We start from the raw sequence: 12902 nt of genomic DNA on the forward strand, positions 1-12902 counted from the left end.
TTCCCACCAAGCGCGGTCTTCCCGCTGGCAAGAACGCAAAAAACTATCGCCGGAATAGTTTCATTTCACTTTCCCCGTCGCAGAGGATCATGGGATATGCCAACGATTACTGTGCAAGACTTTCCGGGCCCCTCCAAGAGGGCAGTATTTCGCATTCAGGTTTGCTAAACAAGTCATTTACGAGGCTTACTCCTTCGTAACCATGAATAGGGAGCAGTTTCTTCTTAAAAAAAAATAAAAAATCGCCGTCCTTACTGTCAGCCGTGCCCCATTCCAAAATGGGCGCTTAAGCGACACCGTCCTACTGCCCTGGCAATCTGCCCTCAGCCAAGATGGTCGCTGGGGGGCGGAGAAGAGCCCGATTAAGAGAGAGAGAGAGAGAGAGAGAGAGAGAGAGAGAAGGGGAGGGAGGGGTGGGCGTGGCTTGCATGTTACTTATTCCCACGATCGGGGATTGGCTGCCCCGCTTCTAATCGGGGGATGTCGAAGAAGGCCGCGTTGCTACGTTTCTCTCCAGACCTGCTCCCCGCCTCAGCCGAGCTTAACGGTTGGCCGGAGGACGCGAGGCTGCCCTTTCGTCGCGATTGGCTTCGGCGCCGTCACTCCACCCTTCCGCCCGCCCCCTGTCTCCCCCGCTCCATCCCCCTCCTCTACAGTGTCTCTCGGCTCGCTCGCTGGCTGGGCCTGAGGCAAGAGCCGTTTCGCAGGCCGCGTGAGGGAAGGGGGCTCCGTGCTGCTGCTGCCACCGCCGCCACCGCCTCTGCGACAGGCCGGGGTGATGCTGGGACCGAGGAGGGAGCCGGCGCGGCGCTGAGGAGGAGGCAGAGAGATGCGCCGGCCTTCCAGCACCGCCAGCCTCCGCGGCCGCCTCCAACGGCCCTGAGCCGCCGCTTAGTAGGTGAGCTCGGCTGGGCGGACTAGACCAAGGGGGGGGGTCGCCGTGAGAGGAAAAGAGAGAGCGGGGAGGCCTGGCCGGCCGGCCCAACAACCCCCCTCCTTCCCCTCAGGAAGGCCCTGTCGTGGGGAGGGCGACCTGCCTGGGCTGGCACTTCACGCCCCCGCAGGGAAATGTTAACGGGACGGGAGGGAGGCGGGCAACACCGCCCCCCTCCAAAAAATAAAATAAAAAATGCAAAGGCTTTGCAGCTTTAAGGGGCATAATGCTCCTGACTCTACGGTGGCCATGAAAGATAAACTTTATACTGCAGAACGCCGCCTTTCATTCATTCATTTTGCAAGTTGGAAAGGTGAGGAGGGGGCTTAATGTGAAATTAATGCTGCCTCTGGTCTTGAGCACGAAGGGGCTGGAGGAAGACGTAAGCTGAAATAATGTCAGCGGGGTGGGCGGAACTGCACAAATATCCTTTCCTCCGTTTTGCTGACGGGGAGTCCGTTTTTGTATTATATTTATTGGTGGTAAGTGGGGGTGGCCGTTATTTTTGTGGCCTCTGAAGCCTTGATCTGACATCTGAAGGCAGCCCTGTTTAGGGAAGTTTTTAAATATTTATTGCTGTATTATTTTTAACACTTGATGGGGAGACTTAGCAGATGGGCGGGGTATAAATAAATAAAAATAATAATTTATTAGTATTGATCTGCGCGGTCGGTGTGGGAGTGAGTTGCAATCAGATGCATGTCAAGATTTTAGTAGGACTCGTTAGTAGGGTTTTCTTGGGGCTCTCCTATAAATGTCCAGGTTCTTTGCTTTGAAATTCAATATCGGCAGGTGTACTCCAGCCAGTTTCTTCAGAGCTGGTAGCATGCTTTCCCCAGAGGTGGTTATGGTTATTCTAGGGGTGGGTCCAGCAGTGGATAGGTGCCCATTCCATCCTTAATAGTAGCCTGCTCTTTGCTTAAAATCACCCCAAGCCTTATTGACCTGTTCAGATACTGCATTTGATGAGTTAACAATCATTGCAACTGATAACTCAATATGTAGTATTCTTACCAAGTAGGGTATGTAAGAAATGGCTGTAATGAGTAGATAGTACAAAGGAATGAAAAATCCATCCGAATGTAAGAAGCTGCTTTATGCTGGTTAAAGCTATTACCCTGTCAAGCCCAGATTTCTTATTCAGTCTAGCAGCAGCTTAGAGAATTTGTCCCTTTCCCAGGTTTGCTGAGATTATTTAGCCAGCACTTTAGTACTGTACACACAAAGCATGGGCTTTGGCACTGAGATCTAGTTGCCCCCTATTGTGGTTCTGTGCTTGACAGGATTGGTCTTCTATTGTATTCTTCTCAGCCATGGATAAACTGAAGGTGACTTCAAATGTGATGGATTTTGTGCCCCTAAGCCCTGCGGTGTAGGGAGAAATGTGCATATAGCATGCATATTTTTTAATACAGTGATTAGATATAACAAACTGGATGTGTATGAACTTGAATGGGGAGTCTGCAGCCATTTTCAATGGCACGGGTCTGTGATTGTTGCACACCACTACATGCAGTTTGTATTAGAGTACTGCCTGTACAAAATTTGTCCTGCTAGAAGCAGTCTTGGATAAGTCACTTTGTTCAGTCTGTCCCATTATCTGTAAGGCTGATATCACACCATATCTCAGACTAGGGTAGTATCATGAGAATGACAGAGTTGTTGTGTTCAAGTTCTCTGTACATGGTGCTGTATTAAAGACTGCTATATTAATGCTTAATGCAACTTTTTTTGTAATATGCCCTTTTAAAATGTGGTTTTTTTGTAGTGGGGTTACTGGGCTGTTGCTGTTTTTATTATGTATTTCGTGGTTTTATATTTTGATTTTATTCTGTAAACCGCCTGGGACCTCCGTGTATAGGGTGGTATAGAATTTAAAACATAAATAAATAACCCTACCCAGTATAATGTGAACTTTTAAAGTGAGTTAGCACATAATTTCACTTTAACATGAGCCTTAAAGTGTGATGAAGTACAAATTTATAACCAGTTTACTCACTATGTGATAGGAGAATCTAATTCTTCTGTTTGATTATGACTTCTAAATGCCACAGCACTTGCAGCATAAATAAATGTTTAATCTGAAGTACTGCTATATTCTCTTGGTCATGTTGCCAGGTATGTGTATTGGATAGCAGTCTTATTTTTTAATAAAAATAAACCTTCTGAAGTAGGTGTGTTCTCTCTCCCCCCATTTAATCAGTCAGTTAATTTTTTTATTTATAGGCCTTGCATATGAACACACTTGCATATGAACACGTGACACACTTGCATATGAACACGTGAACCTGCCTTAAACTATCAGAGCATTGGTCCACCTCACTGACTATTGTCTACTGCTGACTAGCAGTGACTTTCTAGGGTTTAAGTGTACATTGGCCTTAGAAAGAAATAAGTAAAAATGTTGTGTCAGGAAATATGTTCCATTATAAAACTTTTGCCTTAAGACACAGTGCTTAGTCAAGCAAAATAGCTTTCCTAGTTCAATTTTATCTTTGTAGTGCATATGCATACAATGCTGACTTGGTTTTAGGTCTCTTTCACACAAGATGGCTTCACAGGCATAACCAGGAGGGAACATGATGCATGATATTTCTGGGATAAAAATATCCAGGAAATGCTTTAACCCCAAGACAACCTGAACTCTTAATGAGGAGCATGATGATTGCTTTTCTTGCAGATTACTATGCAAAATAAATTGTTCATTCTGGGTCACCTGTAGGACAGTGAAATAGAGCAATGTGGAAGTGTCCGGAGGAAATACCCATTTGTGCAAAAACACATCCGGCTTTTTAGTCACTAAGACTTCGGCCAGGAAATTCTTCATGTGAGTGCTGGAATGTTTTACAAAATTTCATAAATTGCAAACGAAAAATGTTCATAGACAGTAATATCTGTAGATTTGTGGAACACTTTTAATATCCTTAAATTTTTATATACACAAGTGTGTCACAATAAATTTAGGACATTAAATATTCTTGAATGAAGACCCCCTGAAGAAGAGGAGGAATTTTTCACTGTGGATCTGTCGTAGTGAAATATGTTGTAGATCGCCTTCCTGTGAATATATTTCAGTTTGTGAGAGTATAGTATTGACATAGTTTTTCATTAAAGCTGCCAAAGGGGAACAGAGCAGGGCATTCTCTAAATTAACTAGGTTGCTGTGAGCCTTATGAATACTTAACACAGTAGAAATTGCATTGTTTCCCTTTGTTCTCTCTGTTTACCGCATGTATGTAGTTGGAGACTAGTACTGAATTAGTCCTAGAAATATTGTAGAGAATTCAGTGCAGCCATGAGCTAAGATTACTGAGTTGTTTTATATAACATTGGACAAGTTGTATGCAAAGTGTTTCAGATTATTTTCCTTTCAGAATTAAAACAGTATTTCCTAGAAGGCCAGGTAATTCTGAGGAAGAGATGTGTTCAGTGGCTTGGCACTTGATATACTATATTTAAATTTATTGAGGTTAGGCAAGTAAGTCTACACTGCTGTCCTTTTATGGTCATGTAACAGATTTTCACTCCAAATACTAAAACTATTGTATTAATACTTAGTTTTTGGTCGAAACCCTAACAGTGCTAGCTGAATAGAAACTTAAAGGACATGGGTTGTTAGTGTTTGGCTGTTCTCATCAAAACATTCTGACTGAAAGTTTCAGGCTTAGTTCAACTGTAACATTGAAACTTTGCTATTAAATCCTTTCTATAGCCCACATAATATTTTAAGCCTAGTCAGCCTTGTAACAACATTTTATCAGTATGTGGCAAGCTAAGTTCATGTCTCTTCGTGGCTGAGAATGGATTTGAACCCAAAGCCAACATACTAGCCACTGATTGGACACAAAATGTGATCCTGAGAGTAGTTACAGACTTTGATAATAGTTCTTAAAGCCAGTGTGGGATTTACATTTACATTTACCTGGTAATATCGGTCAGCAGTTTGTTATTAGCAGACGTTTGGGTTACAGAAGTTGCACCGACAGCTGACTTGGGTATACTTGCTACATTTCTACTTTGCTCATTCCTAAATCCTTCACTGCTGAATTGTCATATTTCATGATCCTTAGTTTGTCAGAAGTAGACTGTGTATTTTAAAAAAATACACTCTAAAACACCCTTCTCCAATGCGGTGTCTTCCAAATGTTCCAGGCTCAATTCCAGCCAGTGTGGCCAATGGCCAGGGATGATGGAAACTGTAGTTCAGAATATCTGAATGGCACTGTGTTGAGAAAGGCTTCTCTAAACTATTTACTCTGCATTGTTACTTTAAATTCTGTGTTAGTTTGTGGCTCCTAACCATACTTCTTCCTAGAAGGTTAGGCTGCAATGCTAACCCCATTTATCTGGGAGTTAGTCCTGTGGATTTCAGTAGGACTTACTTCTGAATAGATACGACTAGGACTATTCTGTTAAAGTCCTATTAAAGACAGATGTTTAGAAAACAATTTCATTTTAGGTTCTAAAACATTTGTACTCATTGAGCAGGGACATATACCACACATCTTCTTGAGCTGCAGCATAAATTTCCAAACCAAAATGTTAATTTTGAAGTCCTAAGGCCAGTATTTCTGTTCATGCTCATTCTGACTTTGCATTTGGATCAAGCTGTAAGGCCTTCTAAAAAGTAAACTGCTGATAGTTTAAAGCCACAAATCCAGTGTACACTTTGAAGCAAATTCCATTGAGTAAAGCATTTCCCTCTAAAACAGGTATGTGGATTTTGTGTTAATTTACCTAAAATGCCTGTTTTACAGGGCCAGATAACATGAAACCATATATGCTCATATTTTTGTCACTTGCCATGAAGCAAAGGCTCAAACCACTGCTTGTTGTCTTTTTTCATTCCTATTCTGGATTCTGTCCTCCATGTACTTTTTTGGCTTTGGAAATGGCCCTGCAGCTTTCTCTTTTCCTACCTTTTTAAAACAAACTTTCACTATTACTTGTCCTACTTGTTTAGTTGACCTCTGTTGGCAATTCAAACAGTGTATTTATACTTTTTGGTTTGACTTACACTACTGTGTAATGAGCAGTTTGGATTATCAAAAATTCTGCATAAAGGCAGGAACATCCAGTCATGCTTGGTTAGTGCCATTGAAATTGTTATGCCTAAATAGGTGCAACATGGCAAACCTGCATCTTTAAATTGTATTTTCCTTATTTAAAAAAGATGCTTGAAACTAATAAACATTTAGACTGCCTTGGTAATACATTTAACTATATGAAGCAGACAGCTTTTCCAGTGACTGTTGGACAACCCAAATAGTTGGATTCATTAGGACTGGCTGTTACAGTTCTTTCTTCGGAGTCATTCCCCGCCAAATCACCTGGTGCCATATGCTCTCACGACTCAGATTTTGCTCAAATTTTTAAATGTGTAGATACCTATAAGATAAGCTCAAAATAATATTTTAAGATTTTTAGTCCAAAATTTTTGGTCCATATTAAATATCTTTTGGATGATAGGTCTAATGATATTACACTGGCTGTGGCAAAGTTTCTTTCGGAAGTTATAAGAATCAAAGATCATCATGTTTGAGACTAAACAAAATGACCGCCTCCGTTTCTCTCTCTTGTGTGGTTGGCTGTCTCAATTGTATTTTGTTCTGAAATTGTTCTACGGGTTTTTGGACTGCAATAAAGATTTATATATATAGAATATGCAGAAACTCACGGGAAGACTCAGAGACAATGATAATGAAGACTTTAAAAAAGACTGGGAACCATTTATGATGTATCTACAGAAATATTGTAAAGAAATGGACTCAATAGCAGAGTTTGATTAAACACTTAAAAGTAAGAAAATAAGTTTAAAGGTCAGGAAATAATAATATGGAATGTAATTCAGTGCAAGATATAATTATGAAAGAAAATTTGGTATAAAAATGATAAGAATTTAAGTACATTGAGAGGTATAAGGTCGTAAAAATAGGACAAAAATTAAGCAGAAGTAATAAATATTTAAAGAACCAGAAGGGGAAGTTGAGGGAAGTCATGGTTTTTATTTCTTTTTTGTTTATATGACAAATGTTACATTGTGTTATTTGGTTGTATATTAAATTATAAAATCCAATATATATCCACCCAGCATCATTGACTATATTACATGTATGGGAAACAAAATAGCTTTGACCATATCATTGCAGGAGTGTTTTACACAATAAATGAACAAGGCCTCTGAGACGTATTTTGTTTTTATTAAATAATCAATAAAACTTAATTTTTAAAATATATTAGATGACATTGTAACATAAGAGGGTACAGTTTTAACTATTCTCATGAATGTGTGAGTTATTTCAGGCTCAGAGAGACATTAAACCTGTACAAAAATAAATAAAAATTGTAAAAAATTATAACTGCAAAAAACACCCTCCTTATTATTAAAACATAACAAGTACATGGTTAGCCCATTCTACAACAAAAGTACGAAATATATGTTAGTTGTGGTTTGCATGCTGTGGCTTATCGAACCTACCGGGAATAAAATAATAAAAATTCACTTTGGATGGTTGGTGACCCTTTTCTGTTGCACTTAAGATCATTTTTATACCTTATTTTGAAAGAGACCACAATTAGCTTTATTTTGATACCAAAATAAGCCAAATTGGTTGAAAAATAAGCGAAACAGGAGGTTTTTTCTACACTGACGCAGAAATTCCATTGGCCTAAATCGCACAAAAATTGAAATTTTCAAAAAAATTCTCCTGCGCCCAAAATTTGGTCCAAAATTTGGACCAAAAAAATCTTGAAATATTATTTTGAGCTTATCTCATAGGTATCTACAATTTTTTTTTAAATGGAGAAAATCTGAGTCGTGAGAGCACTGTCGACTATTAAAATCAGGTGATTTGGCATGGAATGACCCTTCCTATAAAAATGGAAGAGCTGGTCCAGTATTGTTGACATCTATGGGATAGTTCTTCAGTTTATTTACCCGAGTGTCTCATTCTTTATGGGTAACTGTTATGTCATCCATAGCAGACAAGTAACACCAATTAATATTTTATGTACAGGTTTTGTTTTGGTAGTAATGGTTATTAACTCAGTTGAGCACTAGGCCTAAATTAAGCCACTTATAGAAAATGTGTTCTTTAAAATGTGATTTATTTTGAATTGAATACATTTTAATTTTAGTAATGCAGTGACTGCAGCAGTAGTCTGGAAGGTAGTATTCAACTTAAGTTTAGCTCAGAATAGACCATTGAAATTAATGAACATTACTAAGTTAGGTCCATTAGGTTTACTCTGATTAAAACTCAGGGTGACAAATGCTGTATTTTGGGTCAACCTGGAATTCTGGTGTGCCAAGTCCACTGCAGTTTTTAATATATATCTTATGTGCTGATGCCAAAAAGAGGCTGTGCCACTCTATAACCTTTGGGCAATTTAGAAATTTTTGGCTCCGGCATGACCGAGAAATCTGTTCAAGCAGCAAATGTGAAAAGCTGAAAAGAAAGAAAAGGGGTGGGGGGAAAAGAAGTAAAGGGACTGAGGGGATGAGAACATAGAAGGGGAATTGAGGGAATGGAAAAATGAAACTTAAACATCCAGCTTTAATATAAGGTTTCCATTTGAGTTGCTCAGCACTTTCAAATATATCGAAATTAACTAACAATAGTGTGTACGATTACTGGTCCCAGTGTTCAAGTAAACTAAACCATTTCTAGCTACATAAGAAAACTACTCTACTTAATTGAACAGCAGCTTCAGTATTTGAATGAAACCATATAAAACTCCATCTTTCCAGGTCATCTGTTCAACTCTTTGCAATAAGAATGGAGGTTTAAGCCATACTTTAACAGATTAAAACCCAATATGCTCTTAGAAACCTCCAGAGAAAGGGCGTCTATAACTTCTCAGGGCAAATTGCTCTGGTTTGCTTGGTTTTAAATTTCCATAATGCTCCTTACCAAAGCTTTATTATCTGCATTCTAGGCATAGATTTTTATTTTCATGTGATTATTTTTGTTACAAGCTGCCCAGAAAGTTTTGTTATAGGGAGCCATATAAACAATAAATCAGTAGCAAAAATATGTCTGAGCTTTAAAAAAGAAACTTTAGGTAAATAACTCTAGTTTGATTATATTAAGAAGCGCAGCAGCTCTTTCTATACACTGAGTATGATAGAATCAGTAGCAAATTCTAATATAATCTTAGCTGGTTTAATCAAGTAAACTATACTGTATGGGTATTCTCCCAGCAGGTGAGTTCTTCCAGCAATCTTGTCTCCATGTAGATACTGTTGATTCACTACAGTGCCAGAATATATTCTTAAGAAGAAAATTTATCTCCTGTCAAAGTAAAATAATACAATTTTTGCTGAGGAACCTCTCCTCCAAAACTATGAATTTTTTCATGATAGGGTAGTGGGTTTTTTTAAAAAAATGAAAATGGTTGACTGATTTGGAAGTAGCTGTTTGAAAGCTTTTCACATTTATGTGTTTGAAAAATACTTATAAGCACTAGCCTAGGAGTGGGATCCTGTCAGATTTCTCTGTAAATTTGTATAGGATGGGGGTGCAAGGCTTAAACTATAAATTAGGCTTCTAAATAGGCAGTAGTCTGGCCATCATGCTGCGATAAGTAAGAATTAAGCTTTAGAAAAACATAATATTTTTTGCTTTCAGTCCACAAATGACTAATACAGGTAAACCGTGGGCAGGCAGGCTAGTAAAAACAGTGGGCTAATATTTTTTTCCACATGTCTATGGTTTGTTTCAATCCACAAAAGCTGCTAGACTAAAAATTGTAGGCTAATTTTTTACAAGTCTTCCATATGATCACAAAAGTTGCTGGATCATCAAGTTTTACTAGCAAGTCTGTCTTTGAATACCCATACTCATTTTTTTGCATATCTAGCATCATGAAAGAGAAAATCAACTTTACAAAACCTTTCTGATTGGGTAGCAATTTTCTCTTTACTGGTGGTTATTTATATGACTTACAGCATACAATATACAATATGTAAAACATATATTAAAACATCAGTAAATAGAAACATTGGGATACGGGTGGTGCTGTGGGTTAAACCACAGAGCCTAGGACTTGCCGATCAGAAGATCAGCGGTTTCGAATCCCCGCAACGGGGTGAGCTCTGTTGCTCAGTTCCTGCTCTTGCCAACCTAGCAGTTCGAAAGCACATCAAAGTGCAAGTAGATAAATAGGTACCGCTCCGGCGGGAAGGTAAATGGCGTTTCCGTGCGCTGCTCTGGTTCTCCAGAAGCGGCTTAGTCATGTTGGCCACATGACCCGGAAGCTGTACGCCGGCTCCCTCAGCCAATAAAGCAAGATGAGATGAGCACCGCAACCCCGGAGTCAGTCATGACTGGACCTAATGGTCAGGGGTCCATTTACATTTAAATTGAAACATTAAAACATCCTGCATAACATCCTGTAAAACGGCCTTCTGAAATCAAATGGTTTTAGCCTGATACCCGAAACTTAACCCAGACCATCTAATGGAATAATTCCTAGTTAATGCCTAATAATGCCTAATTCCTAATGGAAGGGAGTTTATAGAGTTGGGCCCACTACACCTAAGGCATGACTTCTTGATGACATGAGTTGTGCTTCTGATCTACAGGGGAACTGCTGATAGGGTACTCACTCACTGGATTATCACCTTGTCGTGGTGAGTGGACTTGCATGTTCTTATGACTCTTGTGAGCGAGGCCGTCAGGAATCTCGTACTCCCAGCAGGGTCACCCAAGGCAGTAATGTCAAAGGAAAGGAGCTAGACAAAGAATGATCCAAAAAGTCCTCAATGGCAGAACAGGCGGATAATAACAAGTGGTATGTTACAATGGCTGTGAAGGCAGATGAAGTCTGCAGCAGATAGCAATCTACAGGTTGTCGTGACTACTCATGGCATCAGAACAGAACCTTACTGCTAAGACTGTGTGTTGGTCAGCGTGCACTGATCTACACACATAAATCAAATTCATGCACAGGTGTCTTCCAAAAACAAAACCTATACCCCAGAAGTCCCATGGCAATCGGCAAATGGTAACGGGGGCAGGATCGTAAAATCTGGAAGTCCCTAGTCATGAACCGGCACATGGGCGGTGGATACAGATTCAGTCGTTCTGGCTCAAGGTACGAGGCAGTTGAGCGGCTCGGTAGCTGTATCCATGACTGAGCAGCCCTTTTTAGGAAACGCCGTTGGGTGGTGGAACCCTTTTTAAAAAGAGAGAGAGAGAGAAGCAGATGCCGAATGTTGAAAGTTGAGGGTGATAAGACTGTTTAATAACTTTCCATTGCAAGTGTTTTTCTTTTCAGAATTACCGTATTTTTTGCTCTATAAGACTCACTTTTTCCCTCCTAAAAGGTAAGGGGAAATATGTGTGCGTCTTATGGAGCGAATGCAGGCTGCACAGCTATCCCAGAAGCCAGAACAGCAAGAGGGATTGCTGCTTTCACTGCGCAGCGATCCCTCTTGCTGTTCTGGCTTCTGAGATTCAGAATTTTTTTTTTTCTTGTTTTCCTCCTCCAAAAACTAGGTGCGTCTTGTGGTCTGGTGCGTCTTATAGAGCGAAAAATACGGTAGCTCCATAACCCCTGTTCTCCCTGTGAGCAAAAATATTAGGGGTGTCTGTATTCTTTCTTCTCCCTCCTCCTTAAAAGTGAGGCAGAAACCAGAAGGGTAGTGATTTCTTAAAACAGCAAATAAAAAAGAACTTCACAGCTCCTCCCCATCCATACTCTGCTTCTAATTCCAACCTCCTCTTACTGCTTTTTGCTTATAAAATAAATAAGTCATGAGGATGGATGTGGGGCTGCTCATCACTTGTAGTCTCAGGGCCATTTTTCAGATTGGTTGGAAAGTTATCTTAGATGGTATCTTTCCAGCTATACTCTGTCATGAAGCCACTGTGTTTTAAGTAGTTGACCTTTTCAGTAGTTAATTGATAGCTCCTTGATTTCTCCCCTGCCCGGCACTAGGAGACAATGTGAGTCTGCTGCCTAAGGCAATTGGAGCAAATTTCATGTTGTTGTTTTGCCTTGATTATAAGCGTTCCCATTTTCTACTGATGTGGATGTGACCATTTTGTTTGTTTGTTTTTAAACTACAGTAGTTGGTGAATTGTATGTTATGAAGCTAGCGGACGCACTATAGGTATTTGGGAGGCTTTTTAAAAACAAAGTACTAAAATGAACATTCTTGCAGTGCAATCCTATACTTTTTGCTCAGCAGTTCAACTATTCTCAGTGGGGCTTGCTCCCAGTTAAGCATGCATAGGATTGCAGCCTGATTGCACTTTATTGTCAAGTAGTAGATGAGTGAACTAGAACATACTTGCTCTCAAATTATTGCTCTCAATAAAGAGGTTATCAAGAGTTCCGCTATGCTTTGCTTGCAGGCTGAATGACCCTCTTGACTCTGCCCACCTGTTTTTTATTTTAACCATAGCAGATTACAAGCTAGGAAACTTAAATATAGCAGTACAAAAAACATTATTTCAGTGACTCATGCACAGCTTTCTCGTCCAGAGCAGAATATAACTTGAGGTGTATGCACCTCCATGGAAGCAGAAAACCTTCAAGTGGGGGAGGGGGCAGACTGAATATACCGTATTTTTCGCTCTATAACACGCACCTGAGCATAACACACACATCGTTTTTAGAGGAGGAAAACAAGGGAAAAAACATTCTGAATGAAACAGTGGATGTATCATTTTTGTGCTTCATGCTGTGGCCACAGACATGTGATCTGATGGTGAATTTGGGGTGACCCAATGCAAAAATCCTGAGAATCCCTGTGGATCCATGCTTTGTAACCACGTTTTTGCACCATTGCAGCCCCAGGCGACAGTGGGTGTGTGATTTTGGGGGGGGGGCAGGCTGTAGCCATGGACATGCTATGTGATCTGATGGTGAATTTGGGGTGACCCAATGCAAAGATCCTGAGGATCCATGTAGATCCATGCTTTGTAACCACATTTTTGCACCATTGCAGCCCCAGGCA

General features: G+C 40.1%; 1 protein-coding gene and 1 long non-coding RNA gene across 3 annotated transcripts in view; one reads left to right on the forward strand and one right to left on the reverse strand.

Moving 5' to 3' along the window:
* Positions 1–475: 475 nt before the first annotated feature.
* SOCS5 (suppressor of cytokine signaling 5) overlaps positions 476–12902 on the forward strand; it is a 33306-nt gene continuing 20879 nt past the window's right edge. The window contains exon 1 of the mRNA XM_083733485.1: positions 476–898. The gene's annotated coding sequence lies outside the window, so the exon portion shown is untranslated. The remainder of the gene's footprint in view (positions 899–12902) is intronic.
* LOC310842135 overlaps positions 6920–12902 on the reverse strand; it is a 44541-nt gene continuing 38558 nt past the window's right edge. The window contains exons 4-5 of one of the 2 annotated variants that reach the window (XR_014562910.1): positions 10560–10670; positions 6920–9228 (exon numbers count right to left, since the gene is read on the reverse strand). This is a non-coding gene — a long non-coding RNA (uncharacterized lncRNA). Of the gene's footprint in view, positions 9229–10548; positions 10671–12902 lie in introns of both variants that reach the window. The other variant, XR_014562911.1, reaches the window with a different exon arrangement.

This window comes from Podarcis gaigeae, assembly GCF_964106915.1.
Source record: "Podarcis gaigeae genome assembly, chromosome: 3".
Classification (NCBI taxonomy): Eukaryota; Metazoa; Chordata; class Lepidosauria; order Squamata; family Lacertidae; genus Podarcis; species Podarcis gaigeae.